This window comes from Tursiops truncatus, chromosome 7 (assembly GCF_011762595.2).
Source record: "Tursiops truncatus isolate mTurTru1 chromosome 7, mTurTru1.mat.Y, whole genome shotgun sequence".
NCBI classification, from domain to species: domain Eukaryota; kingdom Metazoa; phylum Chordata; class Mammalia; order Artiodactyla; family Delphinidae; genus Tursiops; species Tursiops truncatus.
In genome coordinates, this window is record NC_047040.1 from 55096907 (window position 1) to 55122687 (window position 25781).

General features: G+C 37.1%; 1 protein-coding gene across 1 annotated transcript in view; it reads left to right on the plus strand.

Moving 5' to 3' along the window:
- The window catches only part of PDE11A (phosphodiesterase 11A), a 435071-nt gene that overhangs the window by 184450 nt on the left and 224840 nt on the right, over nucleotides 1–25781 (plus strand). The window lies entirely within an intron of this gene.

The following is a 25781-nucleotide window of genomic DNA, read 5'->3' on the forward strand; positions in this document are numbered from 1 at the left end:
GGTAATTAATCTCATATAGTGAATGTCTGCTGGATTGTTTCCCAATCTGGCTGGATCAATCAGAATCAAACTTGGAGAACTGAATAAAAACTAAATTCTCAGGACCCACATGAGTGCTTTTGATTCAATATGTTGAAAGTGAAGTCCTAAAGATCTGTATATTCAAAAGGCTCCTTGGGTAATACCTGTTTCAAGATGTAGTAGTTGAGGGTAATTTGATTTTATGTACTTATTATTGCCTTTAAGTTCAGAAAATAGAAATCAGTACATTAAAATGGGCACTTTAGTTGCTTCACATTTTATCAAGTGTATGATATTTAAAAGAGTCCATTTCTAATTCCAGTTATAGAGCATTCTTGAAAAGGCAAAATTATAGCAACAGAAAGCAGATCAGTAGTTGCCAGGTGTGGAGATAGAGAGAAGAGTTTCCTGTGAGGGGGTACAGGGGAATTTTGAGTGGTGAAGGAACCGTTCTCCGTCTTGCTTGTGGTGGCAGTTATACAACTGCATTTGTCAAAACTTGCAGAACTATGTGCTTAAAAAACATAAATTTTACTGTTTGTAAATTATACCTTAAAATGGGAAGCAAGAGGTCTTTTGTAAGAGGTTTTTGTTTTCATGAAAATGTATGTTCACATCTATGTTTAATGTCAGCTAATCTATACCCAAAAAAGATTTAGACATAGAGTTACTAGTGGTGTATTCAGCCATTCTCCTAAAATTTTCATGTAAAATAACATGAAATACATTTAAAAATATCTGTCTGTACTTAGTCCTTTAGCTAGTTATGGCCTCATATAGGTTCTCTCTCTTATATATGAGGGGGAAAAGCCTTCCTTTGAAATCCTAATGTTTTAATATTGTTCTTTTTTTTTAACTACTGAATGTGTCCTCATGGTCACTGCAGAGTTAAATATTTCATTATTTTTAATGCTGAGAGAACTTCCATGTCAAAACGAAATGACCCAGGGCCCATACTGCTCTTGGCAAACTTGTGATAATAAAAAAGAAAGAAAGAAAGAAAGGTCAGATTTTCTTTAAAGAGACATTTGAAAAGTGCCTTTGAACTTTGACATTATGAGATAGTACTCTCCATCATTCTATTTGTGGCCTTTATGTAGAATGTCCATTTATTTCAGAAGCTCTTTCCTGCATTGTCTAGTAATTTTCCTCATGTAGATGTGGGATCCTTTGGTCATTTATTGCAGGTTAAAGGAATAAAGACAAGTGGCTCTAGCATTTATTTTGCCAGTGGCCGTGGAAGAGACATTGAAACAGGCTATGAGTCTACAAATCACAGCCTGCTCTCAACATGTTGTAAATCTGTCCTTTAACCTTCATCACTTAACATCTTCTCTATAGCTAATGTCCACTGGATACCTTAGTCCTCTGGACATCATTCAGAGTTTTAATAGGATAGCTCTTGAAGATAATGTCTAGGGTTTCATGCAACAATGTTTCAGGGCATTAGTTTAATTCTGATGAACTTTGATTTAAAGCTTGCTGATTTTTATAGACAGTCCTTGAAGACTTTTTTAAAAACCAATTTTGTTGCTGACTCATCATTTCTGCCTCCTGTCTTATGCGGCTAACTCTTTTGTCATGGCCAGTCTCCTCTTGGTCTCCATGTAATTAATACCAAGCAATTTGAGCGTTGGAAATGATTTGATCTGTCTTTCTTCATGCGGTGTTTACCTCCTCTGGGACAGCCTTGATGACTCTTCTAGTGATAAGATTCTCACAATGTCACAGTGGGCTTTTTCTACTGATAGGGAGTTCTGATTGTTAGAAAGGCATTTTAGGTTGAATCACATTTCTGTAACTTCCACCTCTTTGTCCTAAGTTTGTCCTTTGGAGATAGTTATCCTTTCATTAATTTTATTACTTCATTCAACAGCCGTATGATGAGTACCTACTCTCTGATAGGTAATGGGGCTACAGAGATTTTTTTTTTTAATCAGCAGTCTCTGCCCTCAAGGATCTCAAGGCCAATGAACAGGGGTAGGAGTGGGTTAAGAATATAATATAACCATACCTGGATTTCACCAGGCCTCCAGACCATGGCTATAAATAGAGTCACGGTAACAGTGATCATCTATACTTGGCTGCTTGGTCATTTCTCCCTCGTAGTGTAAGAACCCAAGCTCTTTGCCAAAGTCACTCTTGAAGTAGCTCTGGGAATCCCCAAGATTAAAAAAATTTTTTTTATTGCTCACCCATCATTTCTTCCAAGTATTCCTAAGTCCTCTTCCTCTAAACATGGCAGAACAGCATCTGCTGGACATGGGCTTCCTGGCCCACTGCAGAATTCCCATGAGCATAACTGGACTCCTCACCACCGCTGTGCCACAGCTCCCCGGGCACTGTCTCAGATGCACTGATGGCCTTTCCAAATCCAAGCAGGGCTTGGTAGTCAGTGCAGAAGGTAAGAAGGTTCACTTTGCCTACAGTGTGCTATAGTTTGTTGCCTGACCCCTAATCAGTCCTGCATGTACCTCATTTTTTTTTCCAAGTCTTTTAGTTCCTAAAGCTTTTCTTTCTCCATAGGACTTGGATTTAGTCCATGGGGCCAGGCTTAGGAACCAGTCCCCAGATTGAGAGCTAGCCGCTAAGTTGTTCTTTTGATTTCTCCACCTTTCTTCCATCTTAGCCACCAGACTCAGATGCTCAAGACCTCCTCCTCCCAGTCCCTTCCCCTCCATGCACATCAGCTTATATAACACATAAAGGCCCCCTCATATACAGATGTGTCCCCGATTAGGCTCATATGTCCTGCTGTCAAGTACATCAGTGACGGCAAAGCAATTCAATACTTTCTGTAAAAGGTTTGTGCAAGGTGGTATTTTAATATAGAGGAAGGGGCACCCAACTCATCTGGGGAAAACTGGAAGATGATCCTCAGAGAAAGCTTTCAGACATGGTAAAAATTCATTTAGGTACTGTAGAATGATGGGAAGTTAGTGACACGACTACCTTCCAGGGTGAGGAAACATCGTAAACAGAAGCATAGAGGTGGGAGAGAAAACATGGCATGTTTCAGAATCTTTAATTAGGGCTGTGATCTGTTGTCACAAGGGTCATCATAATTGATGGTGATGGCCCTTAACTCCTTCTGAGGGCCTCCAGCTCCCCTGAATGCCATCTCATAGGGGTTTGGGTCCTATCTGGTCCTCAGATGCTCAGACCCTCTTAATTGGCCTGGAGACTGGCTACATGCCTGCTTGCTCACGGCGGAGTAGCAACAGATAGTGAAATATTAAGATTTGTCTTGAAAAATCCTCTGGGCAGTGGTGTGGGAGAAGGACCAGAGGATGACAAGCTAAAGCCACCAAGGATTAAATTTACTGCCTTACCCACATGGCAGTGGTTCAGTTATGGTAGACTGCACGGATCCACTATCCTTAACTTTTCCAAGTCAGCAACTGCTATTTTTAGACTATTTTCATATTTCATGGTCCCCAGACTCTTCACCACCCTTTTTATTCTCCCCTGGACGTGCCCCAGCTTAGAATGGAACATGATATTCCAGTTTTTTCCAGAATCAGAACAGTTTAGAAATAGACATGTGCCTCTCTTTTGCAGAATATAATACTGTTGATGCATTTATTATTTACAATCCTCTTGGGTTGTCAATACTGACTTTAAAAAAAAATTAAGATCTTGTCTGATCCATTCGACTGTCCCTCAGATCTCACTCTAGGACCTTTCATGTGAAGCCTAATTTAATAATATATAGTGAAGCAGCCAGAATAAACTTTCTTGAATCTCTTATTCAAGCTTTAATAAACCTCTTTCTGTTCTCAATGGGAATAGGGTGTCTGAATGATCATATGTACTTAGAAATGAAAAAGAACATTTATGCACATCTTAAGAATTAGAATTTTTTATTTAGTTTAAAATATATTTGGCCACATTCTATTGATGTATCTCCTAGGTATAAATATGGGTGCTTTGGAAATTGCACTTTCTCAGCACTGCTACTTAAGGCTAAAAAAAAAAAAAGAAGAAGAAAAATTTTTTAAAAAGCCAAATGTCTGTAATTTCTAGAAGGTAACAACTGACTAAAAGGGAATTTTCACATAATCATTTAATGGAATATAATGGAAATATATATTGTTTAAAACACAAGCACTGTAATCATTTCAGCATTTTGGGAGTAAGGGAGTTCAGAGGAGAAAACTTATTTCAGAGGGAAACAATCTTTTTTAAAAAGCCATCTTCTTACTATATTTTTCATTTGGTATGACTAGAAGGGGAGGAGAAAAATAAAGCTAGAAATCCCAGAGGAGGTAAATAAAGGGTAAGAATCTCTGTTTAATGAGTCTTTCAGCATGCAGGTCAGCCTGGAGGGTGGAGAGCTAAAATGTTCTGTTTCATAAGATGAGGGTATATGGTAAGCACAGTAATGCCCCCTCAAAGATATACAGGTCCTAACCTGTGGAACCATGACAAAAGGGACTTTGCAGATCTGATTAAGAATCTTGAGATGGGGAGATCATCCTGGATTATCTGGATGTGTCCAATGTAATCAGAAGGGTCCTTATAAATGGAGATGTGGTGACAGAAGCAGAGGTCACTAGCCATGGCAATCAGGGAAGAAAAAGAAATAAAAGGAATACAAATTGGAAATGAAGAAGTAAAACTGTCACTGTTTGCAGATGACATGATACTATACATAGATAATCCTAAAGATGCCATGAGAAAACTACTAGAGCTAATCAGTGTATTTGGTAAAGTTGCAGGTTACAAAATTAGTGCACAGAAATCTCTTGCATTCCTATATACTAACAATGAAATATCAGAAAGAGAAATCCAAGGAAACAATCCCATTCACCACTGCAACAAAAAGCATAAAATACCAAGCAATAAACCTACCTAAGGAGACAAAAGACCTGTTAAGACACTGATGAAAGAAATCAAAGATGACACAGACAGATGGAGAGATATACCATGTTCTTGGATTGGAAGAAGCCATATTGTGAAAATGACTATACTACCCAAATCATTCTACAGATTCAATGCAATCCCTATCAAATTACCAATGGCATTTTTTTTACAGAACTAGAACAAAAAAATCTTAAAATTTGTATGGAGACACAAAACACCCCGAATAGCCAAAGCAATCTTGAGGGAAAAAAACGGAGCTGGAGGAATCAGACTCCCTGACTTCAGACTATACTACAAAGCTACAGTAATCAAGACAGTATGGTACTGGCACAAAAACAGAAATATAGATCAATAGTACAGGATAGAAAGCCCAGAGATAAACCCATGCACCTATGGTCAACTAATCTATGACAAAGGGGACAAGGATATACAGTGGAGGAAAGAGAATCTTCAATAAGTGGTGCTAGGAAAACTGGACAGCCATATGTAAAAGAATGAAATTAAAATGCTCCCCAACACCATACACAAAAATAAACTGAAAATGGATTCGCGACCTAAATGTAAGACCAGGCACTATAAAACTCTTAGAGGAAAACATAGGAAGAACACTCTGTGACATAAACCACAGCAAGATCTTTTTTGACCCACCTCCTAGAGTAATGGAAATAAAAACAAAAACAAATGGGACCTAGTGAAACTTAAAAGCTTTTGCACAGCAAGGGAAACCATAAACAAGACTAAAAGACAACCCTCAGAATGGGAGAAAATATTTGCAAACAAGTCAACGGACAAAGGATTAATCTCCAAAATATATAAACAGCTCATGCAACTCAATATTAAAAAAACAAACAACCCAATCCAAAAATGGGCAGAAGACCTAAATAGACATTTCTCCAAAGAAGACATACAGATGGCCAAGAGGCACATGAAAAACTGCTCAACATCACTAATTATTAGAGAAATGCAAGTCAGAAGTACAATGAGATATCACCTCACACCAGTTAGAATGGGCATCATCAGAAAATCTACAAGCAACAAATGCTGGAGAGGGTGTGGAGAAGAGGGAACCCTCTTTCACTGTTGGTGGGAACGTGAATTGATACAACCACTATGGAGAACAGTATGGAGGTTCCATAAAAAACTAAAAATAGAACTACCATATGACCCAGCAATCCCACTACTGGGCATATACCCAGAGAGAACCATAATTCAAAAAGACACATGCACCCCAATGTTTACTGCAGCACTGTTTACAATCTCCAGGTCATGGAAGCAACCTAAATGCCCATCAACAGACAAATGGATAAAGAAGATGTGGTACATATATACAATGGAATATTACTCAGCCATAAAAAAGAACGAAACTGGGTCATTTGCTGAGACATGGGTGTACCTAGAGACTGTCATACAGAGTGAAGTAAGTCAGAAACAGAAAAACAAATATCATATATTAACGCATATACGTGGAATCTAGAAAAATGGTACAGATGAACCGGTTTGCAGGGCAGGGGTGGAGACATGGATGTAGAGAACAAATGTATGGACACCAAGGGGGGAAAGTGGGGGTGGGGTGGTGGGGGTGGGATGAATTGGGAGATTGGGATTGACATATATGCACTGATATGTATACAATAGATAACTAATAAGAACCTGCTGTATAAAAATAATAAATAAAAGAGAAAAAGAAAAGCAGTAGAAGTCAGTGTGATGCAGTTTGAGAAAGACTCAACCTGTCATTGCTGGCTTTGAAGGTGGAGGAATGGAGACATGAGCCAAGGAATGTGGGCAACCTCTAAAAGTTGGAAAAGGCAAGGAAAGGAGTTCTCCCCTAGAGAATTGTAAGATAATACGTTTGTGCTGTTTAAAGTCACTTAAGTTTGTAGTAATGTGTTACAACAATGACAGAAAACTAATACAGGGGTTTGAATTTAAAAGGAGTCCAAGAAGAAGAGAATTCAGGAAAAAATGAAGGAATAAGGAGAGGCAAACAAAGAACCCGTGGAACTGAACAATACGGGTGGAGGCTGAAACTTGTGGGAAAACATGGCCAGTGAGAAATTCCCAGGGGTGGGGCAGTTAAAGGATTTGTGTTAACTGTATGTTGTGCACTATTGTAAAATATTACATCTGCTTGTCCTTTGCTTGCTATTCAGCTTACTGTCTTCAGTTGCCACTCACATCTTGTAAAACCAAAAATGCATGTTTTTATAGGCTACTGCTGAGAATATAGAGGTAGAAAATATAAGATCTTTAACGCTCAAATAGGAATATTCAAAGTTACAAATTTGTTTGATTTTAAATGTTATTTCAGTGAAACTTGTTTCCCCAGTGTAGTGGGTTGAATAGTGTCCCCTCAAAATTCGTGACTATCTGAAACCTTAGACTGCGACCTTATTTGGAAATAAGGTCTTTGCAGATGCAGTTAGTTAAGGATCTTGAGATGAAATCATGCTGGACATACATGTTGGATTTTCCCCACGGGCAGTAAATCCAATGACTGGTGTCCTCATAAGAAGAGGAGAGGACATACAGTGACACAAAGGAGGAGACCATGTGAAGACAGCAGCAGATATTGGAGTGATAAGTACAAGCCCAAGAACACCAGGAGCCATCAGAACCTGGAAAAGCCAATGAAAGATTCTCCCTAGAGCCTTCAGAGGGAGCATGGCCCTGCCAACACCTTGATTTCAGTCTTCTGGCTTCTAGAATTATGAGAGAATACATTTTTGTTGTAAGCCACCAAGTTTGTAGCACTTTGTTATGGCAGCCCTAGGAGACTAATACACTCAGTTATTAAATGAGGAAGATATATGTGGAATCTAGAAAAATGGTACAGATGAACCTGTTTGCAAGGCAGAAATAGAGACAGAGATATAGAGAACAAGTGTTTGGACCCCAAGTGGGGAAAGCCGGGGGTGGGGGAGGGTGGGATGAACTGGGAGATTGGGATTGACATATATACACTAACATGTATAAAATAGATAACTAATAAGAACCTGCAGTATAAAAAATAAATAAATAAAATAAAATTCAAATAAAAAAATATGAGGAAGATAAAATAGATAATGTCTACTAAATGCCTCTTCCAGCAACAAAGTTCCAGGAAGCTGTGATTCTGTGCATCCACTATTGTGCATTATAGTGATATCTACTTTAATTAGGGAAAGAGACTAACTATCACTGAAAGTCTAGTATCCATCACACTTATGCTGTCTTAGTCTCACAAATGCCCAATGAGTTACATGTAATTGTCCTTATTTTACAAATGAGGATCTTGAGGCTCAGAGAGGTAATAAGTAACTTGCACACATTTGCAGCACTTCTGGCAGTACTACCTATGCTCCTGCAGGCTTATGTCTGGAAGCGATTCTCTTAGCCATCTAATGCTCATTCTATTAAGACCATGGCCTTAGTTGAGTTAGATGCTATTTAATGTCTTCAACAAGATTATACTATGATTTAGCATTGAAATGAAAAGTATCATTTTGCAGAAAAACATGGAAGCAAGAAGTAAAATATAAATTTGTTACTAGTGATGAAAATGTTTATTGTTAGAAAACTGGCCACATGTCTATATGTTCTTGCAAAGCTACAACCAGGGAAGAAACTCACAAGGAGACGAAACTGTGCTATATTTTGTTACTAAAATACATACTAAAGGATCATTTACTACATGCCAAGTGATGCCACCGAAGGCAGGAAAAATTGACCAAGTACTCACAATAAGTGAAAGAAATTTCAAAACAATAAGAGGCCAGTGTAACTAAATTCATGCATGATGCAGAACTGTTATTAAAGTATAGAATGTTAATTTGTCAAAAACTTCCAATGTTTTGGAAGCTGCTTAGATTCCAGTGACAAGGGATTCAATTGAGTAAAAAAGGAAACTGGATTTAGTCAAATAAGAAATGCTGAGAAAATTCCAGTGTCTTCTGACATGCCTGTCAATGCCAAGTGTGCTAAATTGATCATCCTCAAGAGCACAGATGACAAAGTATAGCATTTCAACATGAGGCCTTGCATAACATCAGATGGCTAAAACTTGCCACCATATTCGATTTTAAATGACAAAGTCAAACTAAAGGTGGTAGACAGAATTTGGGGCCCCATTACCTTCACCCTCTGTTGTCATACTCGTGAATGCATTTCGTTACATGGCCAAAGAGACTTTGCAGATGTAATTAAGGTTGTTAATCAGTTGATGTTAAAATAGGGAGATTATTCTGGGATTAACTTGGTGGACCCAATGTAATCACAAGTCCTTGAATACAGAGCTTTCTCCCAGTTGAGGACCAAATAGGAAGTTAGAGAGATACAACAGAAGGGGGAAGTCAAATAGATTGGAAGCATGAACAGGATTCAACACATATTGCTGGCTTAAATATTCAGAGGGCCATGTGTCAAGGAAACCAGGACTTCCGTGCTACAACTATAATGAATTGAATTCTTCCAACAACGTGAATGAGCTTGATTCTTCCCCAGAACCTCTAGAAGGGGATGCAGTTCTATCAATACCATGATTTTGGTCTTTTGAGGTCCTAAGCAGTAAATCCAGCTGACAAATGCCATAATAAACTTCTGGTCTCTGAACTGTGTGATAATAAAAGGGTGTGGTTTTAAGATGATAATTTTGTAGTAGTTTGTTATGCAGAAATAGGAAATGAATGCAGTATTAGTGTATGAGTTTAAACCCAGTCTCATCTGAGAATGAGATTGAACTCAGTGATGTTACTGTGTGTGTGTGTGCGCGCACACACACACACACACACAGACTCCCACAGATGGATGACAGCTGAGCTGATGAATGAGTGATGTACAGCCATGTGGAACAGATGACCAGGAACCCTACGTAACCTTCCAAGTTATGTTAGGTCTTGATACAGTTTTCAGACATGTATCTGCACAGTAAAAGAATTGCTGGTGGTGTGACTGGACAACAGTAGCCCCTTAAAATTTCTGTCAACAAACGAACTAAGGAATACTTGAGGAAGGAATGTGAGTCTGGTTGTTGTCTAAAAACCCGCAAATGACACCTCTTACTAAGTTCAGTAGAATGACAGCATCAAGACTTGCAGGAGGGGTTGGCAGCTTGGAAGAGAGTCCTGGAGATGATAGCAGAGCACTCTTCTAAAAAAGGCTGCATCCTGATGACTCAAAGGCTCATATCTGTGAACATCAAAGACTCTATATTGAAAAGTGATTCAGAAGAGTGACACTGAATTTGAAGAAATTTTAGAATGTCTTAGTCAATTTATTTTGCCCATAATTTTTCCTTTTATATATAATCAACTTGTATAGTTAAAATTTTCCTTCAAGAATGGTATATGATAAAATTTATATCTAATTCAAAAGATCTCTAAAATAAGATTAAAATATTTTAAGTGAAAAGAACACATTGACTCATTGCAGCATTTTTTCTCTTCTTTCAGTGGTTCAAAAATAACAGTGCATCTTACAATCTGTAGTACTGTAGATTCAATGAAATAATATGACCCTTCCACACGTCGTTTTCCTTGTGGATTTTCTATTCCTTAGCTCATCTACATCTATCCCTGAGGGTACATATATCTCAACTTTGAGAAGCATCTTGGAGACCTTTAGGGTTTCTTTTATTTTTAAGATGGAACAGCCCCATGATTCTTCTCAACATTAGGTTTCTTTGTTGCATTTTTGGGGTCAGGATGCTGAAACTCATGTTTCAATGCCTTACTGATTTTTTTCTTTTCCTTTTCAATTCTGTGTGGAATCTAGTTTTGCAAACAAATTACTCTTTCCAACATTCCTCACTTCTCTGTAACTCTTTCCTTTAGGCTTCCAGCCTCCATGACCCACATCTGGCCTTTTTAGGTGTGTGTGGAGGCAGGGACTGACTTCCATGAGATGTGACTGTAATGAGACAAAACTACAGGATGAGCTCTAGCATTGGGTCAAGAGTCTGTAAACAAGCCTTCTAGAGATGTTCTTTGTCTTGGGCCAGCAGCAATGATATTTTCAGGAATAGATTTGGGATAGACTGTGTTAGCCTGGAGAGACTAAGTATGATGAGTGAGATTTTGTTTATCATGTTTACTGTGATTGTACCTTGCAGTCATATTGTACATTTTATAACTCCGAGATGTACCTGGCCCAAGCGAGGTAATCTCCAGCTCTTATCCAGGTTATGAATATGATTTTGGGCTCATGCTTCCAGAAAGTGTGATGTGACTCACCCTTGCTTGGACATTACCACTCAAAAGCATACCCCCTTGATGAGGCTCTGGGGAATTAGAAATTCTGTTCCTACCTTATTACTACTCAAAAGCATACCCCCTTGATGAGGCTCTGGGGAATTAGAAATTCTGTTCCTACCTTGGAGAATGTTGCTACATATATTTTTGTACGCGGGCCTCTCACTGTTGTGGCCTGTCCCATTGCGGAGCACAGGCTCTGGACGAGCAGGCTCAGCAGCCATGGCTCACGGGCCTAGCCGCTCCGCGGCATGTGGGATCTTCCCGGACCAGGGCACGAACCCGTGTCCCCTGCATCAGCAGGCGGACTCTCAACCACTGCGCCACCAGCGAAGCCCGCTAAATATCTTTACCATGAATCCTAACCTTGCCAGCTTCACTGTGTATCCCTTAGATTGTAACTTTCAACCTTTTTTGATTGCAACCTACGACAAAAATACATTTTATATCCAAACCTAGTTAATGTATATAAATATGTACACAAATACACACACACACATATATCTAAAACAAGTTTCATGAAACTATACTTACCTTTACTATGTATGTATCTTCTGATTTATTCTGTTCTTAAAAAAAACCCACTTGCTGTCTTGACCCACAAAATTGATTTCATGATTCACTATTTTGTTGTGATCCACAACAAAACTTTAGACTTTTAAGCCACATCTGATTTACACTTGCAGTGTGTGTGGCCTCAATCAATGCCTATATTTGTTATTTTAAAATATAGTAGTTGTGTGAAACTGATTTTTCCCAAACATTTCAGAACTCCTTCACTCAAATACATATTGTTCTTCAAATAAGACACCTTGGGGAGAATTTGTTTGTGTAAGTTCTTTATACAACTGTTTAGTACAAGTGAATGAAATGTGTTACAAGATCTGATTTTGGAATCCTGGGGATGCAAGAAGTAATGATGTCCCCACACTCTTTTTTGCTAGAGAGCAGACACATTCAGTCCTACCAGGACTTTTCAGCCACATTCTTCAAGTCTTGTGCTAGAGTCATTCTTATATAAACCTTAGTGAGTCAGTTCCTGCCCTCCAAGAAGCATATGCTAAGATTAAATGAGCAAAAGATTTTTCAGGGGAAACAGCTGTGAAGGATAAAGGGTGGGACAAGGAGTAGGCAGGGAGAACCTTTTACTACCCTGCTCTGAGAAAGGAGAGTGGAAAAAAGGAGTGAACAGGAGGAGTGATAGATTGCAGCATAGTTTGGAGAACATCTCTGCCAGGCCAGTGGGGAGTTCTAAGCAGAAGATGCCCATGGGAAGAATCTCATTGCCAGGAATGGCTCAGTTCCTACCCTTGCCATGCTCAGTCATTGGCAGACAACAGCCCCAGAGGAAGCCTGGATCCAAAGGTCGGGAGATGGAGACTTTCAATCCACTGTGCCCTCTGTTGCAGATTCTTTTAAAGGAGAATATGAATGGGGCATCTCCCACAGCAACTGCACTAGTGGCCACTCATATTACTTGCTTTAATTAACTATCCAAAAATCTTTTTCAAATTCTCACTTGGCAGGTTAATTATCATCTTTGTCCTAATTATTCTTATTTTTTAAATTTTTGATTGAGATATAATTTACATACAACAAAATCATCCTTTTAAAATGTACAATTAAGTGGGTTTTAGTATATTTCATATATTCACAAGATTGCACAACCATACACTGTATGTTTCTGGAATATTTTTATCACCCCAAAAAGAAACTCTGTACCCATTAGTAGTCACTCCCTACTCCCTCCTCCTTCCAGGTTTTGGCAATTTCTAATCTAATTTCTATTTCTATCAGTTTGCCTAGTTTGGGCATTTCATATAAATAGAATCTTATAGTATGTGGCCTTTTGCATTTAGCTTCTTTCACCTAGCACATTTTCATGATTTATCCATGTTGTAGCATGGACTTTATTCCTTCATTCCTTCTTATGGCTGAATAATAGTCCTTTGTATGAATAGACCACATTTTGTTTATCCATTCATCATCAGTTGATGATGCTGTTTCCACTTTTGGACTAGCAAGAATACTGCTACTATGAACAATCATGTACAAGTTTTTGAGTGGACATACATTTTCAGTTCTTTTGGGTATAGACCTAGGAGTGGAATTGCTGGGTCATATGTTAACTGTATGTTTAATTTTTAGAGCAACTGCCAGACTGTTTACTACAATGGCTACACAATTTTATATGCCCATCAGCAAAGTATGAGGGTTCCAATTTCTCCAGATCCTCATCAACTTTATTTATTTACAAAATTAAAGCCATTCTAGTGAATATGAAGTGGTATCTCATTGTGGTTGTGACTTCCCTAATAGCTAACAATTTTGAATATGTTTTCATGTCCATATTGGCCGTTTGTATATCTTGTTTGAGAAATATGAATTTAAATCCTTTGCCATCCTTTAGTTACGTTAATAGTCTTTTTATTGTTGAGTTGTAAAAATCCTTTGTACTTTCTGGATATAAGTCCCTTATAACATTTATGATTTACATATATTTTTCTCACTCTATAAGTTGTCTTCTCACTTTCTTGATAGTATCCTTTCAAATACAAGATTTTAATTTTGATGAAGTCAAATTTATATATTTTTTCTCTTGTCACTTGTGCTTTTGATGTCATATCTAAGAAACCAGTGCTTAATCCAAAGTCATAAAGATTTTTGCCTTTCTTCTAAGAGTGGGATGGTTTTAGCTCTTACATGTAGGTCTTTGATCCATGTTCAGCTTACTTTTTGTATATGATGTGAGAGAGGTGTTCAGTTTCATTCTTTTGCATGTATATATCCAGTTGCCTCAGCATCATTTATTGAAAAGACTATTCTTTCCCCATTGAATTGTCTTGGCACCCATGTGGGAAATCAACTAACTATAGATGTGTGAGTCTATTTCTGGACTCTCAATTCTATTTCATTGATCCATATGTCTATCCTTATGCCAGTATCATACTGTCTTTATTATTGTAGCTTTCAAATAAGCTACAACTTACTTTTATTCCACCTTTGTTCTTTTTTAATATTGCTTTAATTATTTTGGAGTAGGTTTCCTTCTATTCCTAGTTTGTTGAGATTTTTTTGTCATGAAAGAGTGTTGGATTTTGTCAAATGCTTTTTCTGTGTCTATTGAGATGACTACATGATTTTTTGTGCTTTGTTCTATTAATATGATGTATTGCATTGGTTGATTTTTTGAATGTTAAACCAATCTTACATTCTTGGGATAAACCCCACTTGGTCATGGTGTATAATCGTTTTTATATGTTGCTGGATTAGGTTCATTAGTATTTTGTTGAGAATTTCTATGTATATATTCATAAGGGAGTTGGTCTGTAATTTTGTTTTCTTGTGATATCTGGTTTTGGTATCAGGGTAATACTGTCCTCATAGAATGAGTTGGGAAGTGTTCTCTGCTATGCTGTTGAAATGAAAGATTGGTGCTTACAGAAAAATTCTTCTTGAAGCACTGGTGGAATTCACTAGTGAAGCCATCTAGTCCTGAGCTTTTCTTTGTAGAAATTATATATTTTAATTTTTTATTAATTCAACATCTTTACTTGTTATAGTTTTATTAGATTTTCTAATTTCTTCTTGAGTACATTTCAGTACTTTGTGTCTTTCTAGAGATTTGTCCATTTCATCTAGGTTATTGAATTTGTTGTACAATTATTCATAGTATTCCCTTACCATCTTATTTCTGTAAAGTTGGTAGTAACACTCTTTCATTCCTGATCTTAGTAACTTCAGTCTTCTCTCTTTTTTTTTCTTGGTAAGCTTAGCCAAAGGTTTATCAATTTTATTCATCTTTTCAAAGAACCTACTTTTGTTTTTGTTGATTTTCTCTATTGTTTTTCTGTTCTCAGTCTGTTTATTCCTCCTCTAATCTTTATTATGTCCTTCTATCTGCTTGCGTATGTAGGTTTAGTGTGTTCTTCTTTTTCTAGTGTCTCAGATAGAAGGTGAAGTTACTGATTTGAAATCTTTTTTCTTTTTTTAATGTAGACATTTATAGCTGTAAATTATCTCCTGTACACTGCTTTAGCAGCATCCAGTGTGTTTTGGTATGCTGCATTTTGTTTTCATTCATCTCAAAATATTTTCTTATTTCCCTGTGATTTCTTCTTTGACTCATTGATTCTTTTTTTTTTTCATATAAGGATATTTTATCATTGATTCTTTAGCAGTATGTTGTTCTATTTCTAAATATTTATGAATTTCCCAAATTTCTTTTGTTATTCATTTCTAATTTCACTTCATTGTGATTGGAAAATACTTTTTATGATATCAATCTTTTAAAATTTATTGAGGCTTCTTTTAAGGTCTATTCTAAGAATGCTTCATCTGTGCTTGAGAAGAATGTCTATTCTGCTACTGTTGCTTAGTGTGCTCAATAGATGTCTCTTAGGTCTAGTTGGTTCATAGTGTTGTTCAAGTCTCTTACTTCCTTGTTATTCTTCTGCCTAGTTGTTCTATCTGTTATTGAAAGCACAGTGTTGAAGATTCCAACCACTATTGTTGAATTATCTATTCTCCCTTCAGTTCTAAGTTTTTGCTTCACACATTTTGGGGCTCTGTGGTTAAGTGCCATATGTTTGTAACTGTTATTTTTTTTTTTGATGGTTCATTCCTTTTACCATTTAAAATATCCTTCTTTGTCTTTATCAACTTTATTTTTCTTAAACTCTATTTTGTCTAATATTAATATAGCCACTGAAACTCTCTTTTGGTTGCTGTTTGCACGGTATGTATTTTTTCCATCTTTTTGCTTATTTATTTATTTTTATACAGCAAGTTCTTATTATCAATTTTATACACATCGGTGTATATATGTGAATCCCAATCGCCCAGTTCATCACACACTCTCCCACCCCACCGCGGCTTTCCCCGCTTGGTGTCCATACGTTTGTTCTCTACATCTGTGTCTCTATTTCTGCCCTGCAAACTGGTTCATCTGTACCATTTTTCTAGGTTCCATATATATGCGTTAATATACAATATTTGTTTTTCTCTTTCTGACTTACTTCACTCTGTATGACAGTCTCTAGATCCATCCATGTCTCAACAAATGACCCAATTTCGTTCCTTTGTATGTCTGAGTAATATTCCATTGTATATATGTGCCACATCTTCTTTATCCATTCATCTGTCGATGGACACTTAGGTTGCTTCAGTGACCTGGCTATTGTAAATAGTGGTGCAGTGAACATTGGGGTGCATGTGTCTTTTTGAATTATGGTTTTCTCTGGGTATATGCCCAGTAATGGGATTGCTGGATCATATGGTAATTCTCTTTTTAGTTTTTTAAGGAACCTCCATACTGTTCTCCACAGTGGCTGTGTCAATTTACATTCCCACCAACAGTGCAAGAGGGTTCCCTTTTCTCCACACCCTCTCCAGCATTTGTTGTTTGTAGATTTTCTGATGATGCCCATTCTAACTGGTGTGAGGTGATACCTCATTGTAGTTTTGATTTGCATTTCTCTAATAATTAGTGATGTTGAGCAGCTTTTCATGTGCTTCTTAGCCATCTGTATGTCTTCTTTGGCGAAATGTCTAATTAGGTCTTCTGCCCATTTTTGGATTGGGTTGTTTGTTTCTTTAATATTGAGCTGCATGAGCTGTTTATATGTTTTGGAGATTAATCCTTTGTCCATTGATTTGTTTGCAATTATTTTCTCCCATTCTGAGGGTTGTCTTTTAGTCTTGTTTATGGTTTCCTTTGCTGTGCAAAAGCTTTGAAGTTTCATTAGGTCCTATTTGTTTATTTTTGTTTTTATTTCCATTACTCTTGGAGGTGGATCAAAATTATCTTGCTGTGGTTTATGTCAAAGAGTGTTCTTCCCTATGTTTTCCTCTAAGAGTTTTATAGTGTCCAGTCTTACATTTAGGTTTTTAATCCATTTTGAGTTTATTTTTGTGTATGGTGTTAGGGAGTGTTCTAATTTCATTCTTTTACATGTGGCTGTCCAGTTTTCCCAGCACCACTTATTGAAGAGACAGTCTTTTCTCCATTGTATATCCTTGCCTCCTTTGTCATAGATTAGTTGACCATAGGTGCGTGGGTTTATCTCTGGGCTTTCTATCTTTTTCCATTGATCTATGTTTCTCTTTTTGTGCCAGTACCATATTGTGTTGATTACTGTAGCTTTATAGTATATTCTGAAGTCAGGGAGTCTGATTCCTACAGCTCCATTTTTTCCCTCAAGATTGCTTTGGCTATTCAGGGTCTTTTGTGTCTCCATACAAATTTTAAGATTTTTTGTTCTAGTTCTGTAAAAAATGCCATTGGTAATTTGATAGGGATTGCACTGAATCTATAGATTGCTTTGGGTAGTATAGTCATTTTCACAATATTGATTCTTCCAATCCAAGAACATGGTATAACTCTCCATCTGTTTGTATCCTCTTTAATTTCTTTCATCAGTGTCTTATAGTTTTCTGCATACAGGTCTTTTGTCTCCCTAGGTAGGCTTATTACTAGGTATTTTATTCTTTTTGTTGCAGTGGTAAATGGGAGTGTTTCCTTAATTTCTCTTTCAGATTTTTCATCATTAGTGTATAGGAATGCAAGAGATTTCTGTGCATTAATTTTGTATCCTGCTACTTTACCAAATTCATTGATCAGCTCTAGTAGTTTTCTGGTGGCATCTTTAGGATTCTCTATGTATAGTATCATGTCATCTGCAAAGAGTGACAGTTTTACTTCTTCTTTTCCGATTTATATTCCTTTTTTTTCTTTTTCTTCTCTGATTGCCGTGGCTAGGACTTCCAAAACTATGTTGAATAATAGTGGTGAGAGCAGACATCGTTGTCTTGTTCCTGATCTTAGAGGAAATGCTTTCAGTTTTTCACCATTGAGAATGATGTTTGCTGTGGGTTTGTCATATATGGGCTTTATTATGTTGAGGTAGGTTCCCTCTATGCCCACTTTCTGGAGAGTTTTTATCATAAATGGTGTTGAATTTTGTCCAAAGCTTTCTCTGCATCTATTGAGATGATCATATGGTTTTTATTCTTCAATTTGTTAATATGGTGTATCACATTGATTGATTTGCATATATGGAAGAATCCTTGCATTTCTGGGATAAACCCCACTTGATAATGGTGTATGATCCTTTTAATGTGCTGTTGGATTCTGTTTGCTAGTATTTTGTTGAGGATTTTTGCATCTATATTCATCAGTGACACTGGTCTGTAATTTTCTTTTTTTGTAGTATCTTTGTCTGGTTTTGGTATCAGGGTGATGGTGGCCTCATAGAATGAGTTTGCGAGTGTTCCTTCCTCTGCAGTTTTTTGGAAGAGTTTGAGAAGAATGGGTGTTAGCTCTTCTGTAAATGTTTGATAGAATTCACCTGTGAAGCCATCTGGTCCTGGACTTTTGTTTGTTGGAAGATTTTTCATCATATTTTCAATTTCATTACTTGTGATTGGTGTGTTCATATTTTCTATTTCTTCCTGGTTCTATCTTGGAAGGTTATACCTTTTTAAGAATTTGTCCATTTCTTCCAGGCTGTCCATTTTATTGGCATAGAGTTGCTTGTAGTAGTCTCTTAGGATGCTTTGTAATTCTGTGGTGTCTGTTGTAACTTCTCCTTTTTCATTTCTAATTTTATTGATTTGAGTCCTCTCCCTCTTTTTCTTGATGAGTCTGGCTAATGGTTTATCTGTTTTGTTTATCTTCTCAAAGAACCAGCTTTTAGTTTTATTGATCTTTGCTATTGTTTTCTTTGTTTCTATTTCATTTGTTTCTGCTCTGATCTTTATGTTTTCTTTCCTTCTGCTAACTTTGGGTTTTGTTTGTTCTTTTTTCTCTAGTTCCTTTAGGTGTAAGTTTAGATTGTTTATTTGAGATTTTTCTTGTTTCTTGAGGTAGGCTTGTATAGCTATAAACTTCCCTCTTAGAACTGCTTTTGCTGCATCCCATAGGTTTAGGATCATCGTGTTTTCATTGTTATTTGTCTCTAGGTATTATTTGAGTTCCTCTTGGATTTCTTTAGTGATCTCTTGGTTATTTAGTGATGTATTTTTAGCCTGCATGTGTTTGTGTTTTTTATGTGTTTTCCCCTGTAATTCATTTCTAATCTCATAGCATTGTGGTCAGAAAAGATGCTTGATATGATTTCAGTTTTCTTAAATTTACTGAGGCTTGATTTGTGACCCAAGATGTGATCTATCCTGGAGAATGTTCCGTGTGCACTTGAGAATAAAGTGTAATCTGCTGTTATTGGATGGAGTGTCTTATAAATATGAATTAAATCTTTATGGTCTATTGTGTCATTTAAAGCTTTTGTTTCCTTATTTATTTTCATTTTGGATGATCTGTCCTTTTTTTGCAAGTGTGGTGTTAAAGTCCCCCACTATTATTGTGTTACTGTCAAATTCCTCTTTTAAAGCTTTTAGCAGTTGCCTTATATATTGAGGTGCTCCTATGTTCGGTGCATATATATTTATAATTGTTATATCTTCTTCTTGGATTGATCATTTGATCATTATGTAGTTTCCTTCCTTGTGTCTTGTAACATTCTTTATTTTAAAGTCTATTTTATCTGATATGAGTATTCCTACTCCAGCTTTCTTTTGATTTCCATTTGCATGGAATATCTTTTTCCATCCCCTCACTTTCAGTCTGAATGTGTCCCTAGGTCTAAAGTGGGTCTCTTGTAGACAGCATATATATGGGTCTTGTGTTTGTATCCATTCAGCAATCCTGTGTCTTTTGGTTGGAGCATTTAATCCGTTCATGTTTAAGGTAATTATCGATATGTATGTTCCTATGGCTATTTTCTTAATTTTTTGGGGTTTGTTTTTGTAGGTCCTTTTCTTCTTTTGTGTTTCCGACTTAGAGAAGTTCCTTTAGCATTTGCTGTAGAGCTGGTTTGGTGGTGCTGAACTCTCTCAGCTTTTGCTTGTCTGTAAAGGTTTTAATTTCTCCATCAAATCTGAATGAGATCCTTGCTGGGTAGAGTAATCTGGTTGCAGGTTCTTCCCTGTCATCACTTTAAGTATATCATGCCACTGCCTTCTGGCTTGTAGAGTTTCTGCTGAGAAGTCAGCTGTTAACCTTCTGGGAGTTCCCTTGTATGTTATTTATCATTTTTCCCTTGCTCTTTTAATAATTTTTCTTTGTCTTTAAATTTTGCCAATTTGATTACTATGTGTCTTGGTGTGTTTCTCCTTGGGTTTATCCTGTATGGGACTCTCTATGTTTCCTGGAAATGGGTGGCTATATCCTTTCCCATGTTAGGGAAGTTTTCGACTACAGTCTCTTCAGATATTTTCTCTGATCCTTTCTCTCTCTCTTCTCCTTCTGGGACCCCTATAATGCGAATGTTGTTGTGTGTAATGTTGTCCCAGAGGTCTCTTAGGCTGTCTTCATTTCTTTTCATTCTTTTTTCTTTATTCTGTTCCACAGCAGTGAATTCCACCATTCTGTCTTCCAGGTCACTTATCTGTTCTTCTGCTTCAGTTATTCTGCTATTGGTTCCTTGTAGTGTAGTTTTCATTTCAGTTATTGTATTGTTCATCTCTATTTGTTTGTTCTTTAATTCTTCTAGATCTTTGTTAAACATTTCTTGCATCTTCTCCTTCTTTGCCTCCATTCTTTTTCAGAGGTCCTGATTCATCTTCACTATCATCATTCTGAATTGTTTTTCCTGAAGGTTGCCTATTTCCACTTCTTTTAGTTGTTTTTCTGGGGTTTTATCTTGTTCCTTCATCTGGTACATAGCCCTCTGCCTTTTCATCTTGTCTGTCTTTCTGTGAATGTGGTTTTTGTTCCACAGGCTGCAGGATTGTAGTTCTTCTTGCTTCTGCTGTCTGCCCTCTATCTTTATGCTTTTAACCTGTTTGTGTCTTTGAACCTAAAGTGTGTCTCTTGTAGACAGCATATAGTTGGATCATGTTAGTTTTATCTGTTTCACTAATCTCTGCCTTTTTTTTTTTTTTTTATGGCTGTGTTGGCTCTTCATTTCTGTGCGATGGCTTTCCATAGTTGCGGCAAGTGGGGACCATCCCTCATCACGGTGCGCGGGCCTCTCACTATCGCGGCCTCTCCCGCTGCGGAGCACAGACTCCAAACGCGCTAGGCTCAGTAATTGGTGGCTCACTGGGGGCCAGCCGCTCAGGGGCATGCGGAATCTTCCCAGACCAGGGCTCGAACCCGTGTGCCCTGCATTGGCAGGCAGACTCTCAACCACTGTGGCACCAGGGAAGCCCCTAATCTCTGCCTTTTGTTTGCAGAGTTTAATTCATTTATACTTAAAGTAATTACTCATAAAGTAAGATTTACATCTACCTTTTTTCTTATTTGTTTTCTCTATGTCATGTCTTTTTGTCCCTCTATTTCTCCATTTCTGCCTTCTTTTTTGGTAAACAGATACTTTTCAATGTGCCATTTAAATTATCTTGCCATTTCTTTTACTATCTTTTTTTCAATGCTTTTCTTAGTCATTGCCCTGGGGATTACAATTAACGTCTTAACTTATAACAATCTAATTTGGATTAATACTAATTTAATTTCTATAGTACACAAAACTTTGCTCCTATATAGTTCTCCCTCCATTTGTGTTATTATTGTCTTAAAAAGTATATTTTTTTACATTATAACCTTTTAATGAAGTTTTAAAGTTGTTTCATTATGCCATTAAGTGAGATAGGAGAGAAAAAAGGATTACAAACGAAAAATACATTTATACTGTCTTCTGTATTTATTATAGGGTAAGCTTTATCAGTGCTCTGCATTTCTTCATGTGGATTCAGATTACTCTCTAGTGTCCTTTTATTTCAGCCTGAAGGACTATCTTTAGTATTTCTCATAGGGCAAGTCTACTGGCAATGAATTTTCTCAGTTTTTGTTTATCTGAGAATGTCTTAACCTCTCCTTTATTTTTGAAGTGTAATTTTGCTGGATCTATAGTTCTTGGTTGACAGTCTTTTTCTTTGATCACTTTGAATATGTCATTCAACTGCCTTCTGGCTTCCATGGTTTCTGATCATGGAGCTATTGATCTTACTGAGGAACATTTGTATGTGATGAGTCACGTCTCTTGCTGTTTTCAAGCTTCTCTCCTTGTCACTGTCTTTCAACAGTTTGTTAATGATGTGTCTAGGTGTGGATCACTTTGAGTTTATGGTACTTGGATTTTGTTGAGCTTTTTGAATGTATAGATTAATGTTTATTTTAATCAAATATGTGAAGTTTTCTACCATATTTCTTCAAATATTCTTTCTGCTCCTTTTCTTTGTCTCCTCTCTTTCTGAGACTCCCATTATGGATATGTTTATATGCTTAATAATGTCTCACATATCTCTGAGACTCTGTTTTCCTTCATTTTTTGTTCCTAAGACCAGATAGTCTCTATCTTCAGTTAACCTATTTGCAAGGTCAGTGATTCTGGCTTCTGGCTTCTGAAAACTGCTGTTGAGCCCTCTTAGTGATTTTTTCATTTAGTTATTATTCTTTTTAATTCCAGAATTTCTATTTGGTTCTTTTTTATAATTTCCATCACTTTATTGATATTCTATATTTGGTGAGACATTGTTATCATATTCTCCTTTAGTTTTTTGGAGGGAACGGGTATGGTTCCCTTAGTATTTTGAACATATTTATATTGGCTCATTTAAAGTCTTTGTCTAGTAAGTCCAACATCTGGGCTTACTTGGAGACAGTCATCTGCTTTTTCCTGTATAGTTTCCTACTTCTTTGTCTCTCTCTCTCTCCCTCTGTCTCCTCTCTCTTTTTGGTTGAAACCTGAATAATTAATAATATAATGTGAAACTCTGGAAATAAAATCTACTCCTTACCCACTCCATCCAGAGTTTGTGGTTTTCTATTTGTTTCTGTTGTTGTTTCTGCTGTTGTTGTTTCATGACTTTCATGAACTATCTTTGTTGTGTGTGGCAACTGAATTCTCTGCATAGTTAGGTAGTTTGCCAGCTAATGACTGGACCGAGATTTTCTTAAAAACAAACAAACAAAAAACTTGAACCAATAAGTCTTCCAGCCTTGCTGAGGGGATCTGTGTTCACGTGGGGCATACTTTCAATTCTCTGACAGGAAGTTTACTTAGCTTTTACTTTCTGCTTTCGTAGAACTTTAAGGTCAACCAGAGGTGGGAGATTAGGGCCTTCTCAGGTCTTTCCTGGCATAAATCAACTCTAGATTTCCAGGAATATGTCAGAACTTTTCAAACCTCCCCAGGAATATCTTATTCCTGCACTTCTTCTTTTAAGTTTTCTGGTCAGTTTCTTGTTAGCTGTAACTGTTTTCCTGCCTAAGGCAGTTGTGATGTTAAACAGTTGCTGCTGTTTTGTGTTTTTTTTCCACAGATACCTGGGGATAAAGGCTGTTCTTAGTGAGCAAGCTCCAAGTCAGGTTAAATAAAGGAAAGCTCTATGAGTGGAGGTTTCCGTGGAACTGCCAAACATGTCAAATAATGACATTTCTGTGGGATAGGATTTTGGAGGCTCCAAACCCATTCTTCTTCTGCCAGTGGCTGCTTGCCTGCTAGTTTTCACAGCTAGCATGGTTATGAATCTGTTGGTTTTCACCATACCCCAGAGCTAGGGGAGGGAGATGACATAAGGTAAGTTAAAATGCCACACAACATACTGCCCTTACAGAAATTGAACTGTTTTTCTGAATAAACACTCCTTGTTTTTTGTAAGCCTCTCTTTAATTTTCAGGGTTTTTCAAAAGTTGATTTTTGACAATTTTTGCTAGTATTCTCATGCTTTATGGAGGAACAGATTTTTAGTGGGCTTTACTGTGCCAGTTGGAAGGTCTGTCGTCTTCTTACCTTCTTTTAAATTTCTCTATTACCTAGAGTAATAGGGAATGTTAGACAAACTTACACACTGATGTAAGACAGAATACTCCCACAGTATGTCATGAATACATTTTCTTTCTTTTACTTTCTTCTTCATGGATCTTCTTTCTTTGACTGTACCTCTGCTAGGAAGCATATGACAGGAGTTTTTGTAGAAATAGAACGTGATACTTATTCTGATTTCAAGGAAATGAAGAAATCTTTAAACATTAAACATGAAAACAGCACTGTCACCACCATGACCAGTCATCTGGAACATAAGATTTCTTTTGTTGTGTAACTTCCTTTAAACAGGAACCTTAGGAACATTCTTTTTGACTGTCTGTTGTGGCAAATTCAGGGCTGCTGAAGCTTATTATGCCAGTATTAATGTTGCTATTGAAGAATGAAAGATCCAGATGGCCAACTCCCTTTCGGTTGTTTCGCAAGGAGGTATTTCAGCACGTCTGAATTAGTTTAATGGAAGACAGATTGGTACCAGAGACTAAGCTTCTGGTACCAAGGCCTCTTCTTTATCAGGAAGCTCCATTGTTACATAGTCACCTAGATATTTCCTAGCCCCTTTCCCTAAAAATACAAAGTGTCATTAGAATGGAGTGTTTACACACTGACCTGAGCAGGGATAGTATCACTTTGATATTTTTGGCTTATATGGCCCCCAATCCCCCAAATAACCCTATTTTATAAATACCTCCATGCCTAGTAATGTATGTGTCTACACCTGGTTTGCCTAAAAGATTCTAATTATAAGAACTAAACATCCAATGAAGGAGAGGAAATATTTGTAACAAAGTTTTGTATCTTCCAAAATCTTAGGAAACTCAGAGTAGACATAATTCCCAAGCATCTAACTTTCACCTCTTAAATACATTTAATTTCTTTTTTCTACCTTTGAACATGAGACTCAAATGAAAGACAAACCCTCTCATTACCCCTATGTATTTCAGGCCAGTGGTCTTGTCCCACTTAGTAAAACTGTCACAGAGGAGAATTAAAGCTATACAAATATCCCATGAACAACAAAGCACATGAATAAGTACTGAGATCAAACATAAGGAAGTAGCTTTGTAGGGTCAGCTGTCCTTAGATTGATGGCACACAGTAAATGGAATCATGGGAACTCAGAATTCTTAACGATTGGTTTTTTATGCTTGGCTCTCTCATTTTTGTAGGTCTCTCTTTAACATGCCTTAGTTATATTTTAAACACATTGAGTTCTCTTATTTCTTTACTGTGTAGACATTGCCCAGGACCTGTGGGGATGTATGCCCTCAATCCAGAGCAGATGGGTGGGTGCCCACAGCAGCCCCAAAGAGAGATGGGGGAGGGCTACTTGACCCATCTAGAAGGTAGAATTTTACCTCTGTCCTTTATTATCATAGCACATTTTTTCTTCAAATCTGACAACAATGCCACAGCCAAAAACAGTAACATCTCTCCTGCCCCAGTAGATAAGCATTTAAACAGAACATGTCTCACCTAGTGTTTTTTAATAGAAGAAAAATCTGTGGCCTACAAGGAACTGATACTTTGAGAAACTTTCTATGTGTCATGATTCTTCTTCCAACATATATTATTGTATCCTCAAAACAGCCCTGTAAAATGGGCTATCTTTCCCCTATTTTCTATTATGGAAACTAACAGGCAAGTTAAAAATTTTATCTTTAGTTTCACAGCAAGGAAATGTTGGGCCAAGATACAAAGAAAAAAAAACAAAACCCCAAAAACCCAGCTTTGCTCAGCTGTGAAACCAAGCCTTGTCACCACATTGTGCTAATTGTAGACACCAACCACTCACCCGTAATGCCATATGACACCCATCTGAGGGCACAAGACACTTCCC